The sequence below is a fragment of the Zea mays genome, chromosome 1 (assembly GCF_902167145.1).
Source record: "Zea mays cultivar B73 chromosome 1, Zm-B73-REFERENCE-NAM-5.0, whole genome shotgun sequence".
In the NCBI taxonomy this organism is placed as follows: domain Eukaryota; kingdom Viridiplantae; phylum Streptophyta; class Magnoliopsida; order Poales; family Poaceae; genus Zea; species Zea mays.
The window spans coordinates 164537570-164542281 of record NC_050096.1 but is presented as its reverse complement, the minus strand read 5'-3'; positions in this window follow the sequence as shown (position 1 = coordinate 164542281).

The window sequence follows — 4712 nt, the reverse complement described above, 5'->3', positions numbered from 1 at the left end:
AAAGCCGCCACACCCAAGGGTCCACCAAGCAATACAACGAGATCACCCCGTCGACACCATCCTCGGCGACATTCATAAGGGGGTAACTACTCGATCTCGTGTTGCACATTTTTGTGAGCATTACTCTTTTGTTTCCTCTATTGAGCCACACAGGGTAGAAGAAGCACTTCAAGATTCGGATTGGGTGATGGCGATGCAAGAGGAGCTCAACAATTTCACAAGGAACGAGGTATGGCATTTAGTTCCACGTCCTAATCAAAATGTTGTAGGAACCAAGTGGGTCTTCCGCAACAAGAAAGACGAGCATGGTGTGGTGACAAGGAACAAAGCTCGACTCGTGGCCAAGGGGTATTCACAGGTCGAAGGTTTGGATTTTGGTGAAACCTATGCACCCGTAGCTGGGCTTGAGTCAATTCGCATATTATTAGCCTATGCTACTTACCATGGCTTCAAGCTTTACCAAATGGACGTGAAGAGTGCTTTCCTCAATGGACCAATCAAGGAAGAGGTCTATGTTGAGCAACCTCCCGGCTTTGAAGATAGTGAGTACCCTAACCATGTCTATAGGCTCTCTAAGGCGCTTTATGGGCTGAAGCAAGCCCCAAGAGCATGGTATGAATGCCTTAGAGATTTCCTTATTGCTAATGGCTTCAAAGTCGGCAAAGCCGATCCTACTTTGTTCACTAAAACTCTTAACAATGATTTGTTCGTATGCCAAATTTATGTTGATGATATTATATTTGGGTCTACTAACGAATCTACATGTGAAGAATTTAGTAGGATCATGACACAAAAATTCGAGATGTCTATGATGGGGGAGTTAAAGTATTTGCTAGGATTCCAAGTCAAGCAACTCCAAGAGGGCACCTTCATTAGCCAAACAAAGTATACTCAAGACATTCTAGCCAAGTTTGGAATGAAGGATGCCATGCCCATCAAGACACCCATGGGAACAAATGGGCATCTCGACCTCGACACGGGAGGTAAGTCCGTGGATCAAAAGGTATACCGGTCGATGATTGGTTCATTGCTTTACTTATGTGCATCTCGACCGGACATTATGCTTTCCATTTGCATGTGTGCAAGATTCCAATCCGACCCTAAGGAATCCCACCTTACGGCCGTAAAACGAATCTTGAGATACTTGGCTTATACCCCTAAGTTTGGGCTTTGGTACCCTCGGGGATCCACATTTGATTTGATTGGTTATTCAGATGCCAATTGGGCAGGGTGTAAGATTAATAGAAAGAGCACATCGGGGACTTGCCAGTTCTTGGGAAGATCCTTGGTGTCTTGGGCTTCAAAGAAGCAAAATTCAGTCGCTCTTTCTACCGCCGAAGCCGAGTACATTGCCGCAGGCCATTGTTGCGCGCAATTGCTTTGGATGAGGCAAACCCTGCGGGACTATGGTTACAAATTAACCAAAGTTCCTCTCCTATGTGATAATGAGAGTGCAATCCGCATGGCGGATAATCCCGTTGAGCATAGCCGCACTAAACACATAGCCATTCGGTATCATTTTCTTAGGGATCACCAACAAAAGGGGGATATCGAGATTTCATACATTAACACTAAAGATCAATTAGCCGATATCTTTACCAAGCCACTTGATGAACAAACTTTTACCAAACTTAGGAATGAGCTCAATATTCTTGATTCTAGGAATTTCTTTTGCTAATTTGCACACATAGCTTATAAATATACCTTTGATCATGTCTCTTTTATATGCTATGACTAATGTGTTTTTCAAGTCTATTTTCAAACCAAGTCATAGGTATATTGAAAGGAAATTGGAGTCTTCGGCGAAGACAAAGGCTTCCACTCCGTAACTCATCCTTCGCCATCACTCCAAGCAACTCTCCATTTCTGGGGGAGAAAGCATGAGCACCAAGCAAAAGGACTCCGTCTTTAGTATAATCTTCACTCATTTATTTATTACCAAAGGGGGAGAGAGAAATTCTAAGGGCTCTAATGATTTCGTTTTTGGCGATTCATGCCAAAGGGGGAGAGAGTAAGAGCCCAAAGCAAAAGGACCACACCACCACCTATTTTAAAATTGGAGAGATTTTCAAATTGGTAAATTTCAAATTGGTATCTTATTATGTTAAAAAAGGGTAGAAAGTAGTATTTCAAAAATGATACATCAAAACCCTCTTGAGCACTAAGAGGAGGATCTCATTTAGGGGGAGTTTTGTTTAGTCAAAGGAAAAGCATTTGAAACAGGGGGAGAAAATTTCAAATCTTGAAAATGCTTTGCAAAATCTTATTCATTCATCTTTGACTATTTGCAAAAGAACCTTGTAAAGGATTTACAAAAGAGTTTGCAAAAACAAAACATGTGGTGCAAGCGTGGTCCAAAATGTTAAAGACAAAGAAACAATCCATGCATATCTTATAAGAATTTACATTGGCTCAATTCCAAGCAACCTTTGCGCTTACATTATGCAAACTAGTTCAATTATGCACTGCTATATTTGCTTTGGTTTGTGTTGGCATCAATCACCAAAAAGGGGGAGATTGAAAGGGAATTAGGCTTACACCTAGTTCCTAATTAATTTTGGTGGTTGAATTGCCCAACACAAACAATTGGACTAACTAGTTTGCTCTAGTGTATAAGTTATACAGGTGTCAAAGGTTCACAACAAGCCAATTAAAAAGACCAAAGTTGGGTTCAAATTAGAGAGCTAAAGGCATCCCGAAATGCTCCCTGGTCTGGCGCACCGGACTGTCCGGTGGCGCACCGGACAGTGTCCGGTGCACCAGGGGACCTCGTGCAGAACTCCTCAGCCTCGGGAATTTTCAGAAGCCGGTGCGCTATAATTCACCGGACTGTCCGGTGTACACCGGACAGTGTCCGGTGCTCCAAGAAGACGCGGCTCCGGAACTTGGCAGCCTCGGGAAATCATAACGGCTGCTCCGCTATAATTCACCGGACATGTCCGGTGTACACCGGACTGTCCGGTGCAACTGCGGAGCAACGGCTACTTCGCGCCAACGGTCGCCTGCAACAGCAATTAATGCGCGCCAGAGCGCGCAGGCGTCAGGCACGCCCATGCTGGCGCACCGGACACTCTACAGTACATGTCCGGTGCGCCACCGGACATCCAGGCGGGCCCAGAAGTCAGAACTCCAACGGTCAGAACCCAACGGCTTTGGTGACGTGGCTGGCGCACCGGACATGTCCGGTGCACCATGCGACAGACAGCCCCACCAAACGGCTAGTTTGGTGGTTGGGGCTATAAATACCCCAACCACCCCACCATTCATGGCATCCAAGTTTTCCAGCTTCCAACCACTATACAAGAGCTAGCATTCATTACAAAGCACACCAAAAGAGATCAAATCCTCTCACAACTCCACACAAAGCCTTATTGTTCATTTGAGCTCTTGCGCTTGGATCGCTTCTTTTTCTTTGGCATTCTTTCTTGTGATCAAACACTCACTTGTAATTGAGGCAAGAGACACCAATCGTGTGGTGGTCCTTGCGGGAAGTTTGTTTCCCAAGTGATTTGAGAAAGAGAAGCTCACTCGGTCCGAGGGACCGTTTGAGAGAGGGAAGGGTTGAAAGAGACCCGGCCTTTGTGGCCTCCTCAACGGGGAGTAGGTTTGCGAGAACCGAACCTCGGTAAAACAAATCCACGTGTCTCACTCGTTATTCGCTTGCAATTTGTTTTGCACCCTCTCTCGCGGACTCTATTATATTTCTAACGCTAACCCGGCTTGTAGTTGTAATTATTTTTGAGAATTTCAGTTTCGCCCTATTCACCCCCCCCCTCTAGGTGACTTTCAGTATATGAATGAGCTATGTGAGCAAATCAACAAAAGAAGTTCCTAGAATCAAGAATATTTAGCTCATGCCTAAGTTTGTTAAAAGTTTGTTCATCAAGAGGCTTGGTAAAGATATCGGCTAATTGATCTTTAGTATTAATGTATGAAATCTCGATATCTCCCTTTTGTTGGTGATCCCTTAGAAAATGATACCGAATGGCTATGTGTTTAGTGCGGCTATGCTCAACGGGATTATCCGCCATGCGGATTGCACTCTCATTATCACATAGAAGAGGAACTGTGGTTAATTTGTAACCGTAGTCCCTAAGGGTTTGCCTCATCCAAAGTAGTTGCGCGCAACAATGGCCTGCGGCAATGTACTCGGCTTCGGCGGTAGAAAGAGCTACGGAATTTTGCTTCTTTGAAGCCCAAGACACCAAGGATCTTCCCAAGAACTGGCAAGTCCCCGATGTGCTCTTTCTATTAATTTTACACCCCGCCCAATCAGCATCCGAATAACCAACCAAATCAAATGTGGATCCCCTAGGATACCAAAGCCCACACTTAGGAGTATAAACTAAATATCTCAAGATTCGTTTTACGGCCGTAAGGTGAGCTTCCTTAGGGTCGGCTTGGAATCTTGCACACATGCATACGGAAAGCATAATATCCGGTCGAGATGCACATAAATAGAGTAGAGAGCCTATCATCGACCGGTATACCTTTTGATCCACGGACTTACCTTCCGTGTCGAGGTCGAGATGCCCATCGGTTCCCATGGGTGTCTTGATAGGTTTGGCATCCTTCATCCCAAACTTGCTTAGAATATCTTGAATATACTTTGTTTGGCTTAGGAAGGTGCCCTCTTGGAGTTGCTTCACTTGAAATCCTAAGAAGTACTTCAACTCCCCCATCATAGACATCTCGAATTTTTGTGTCATGAT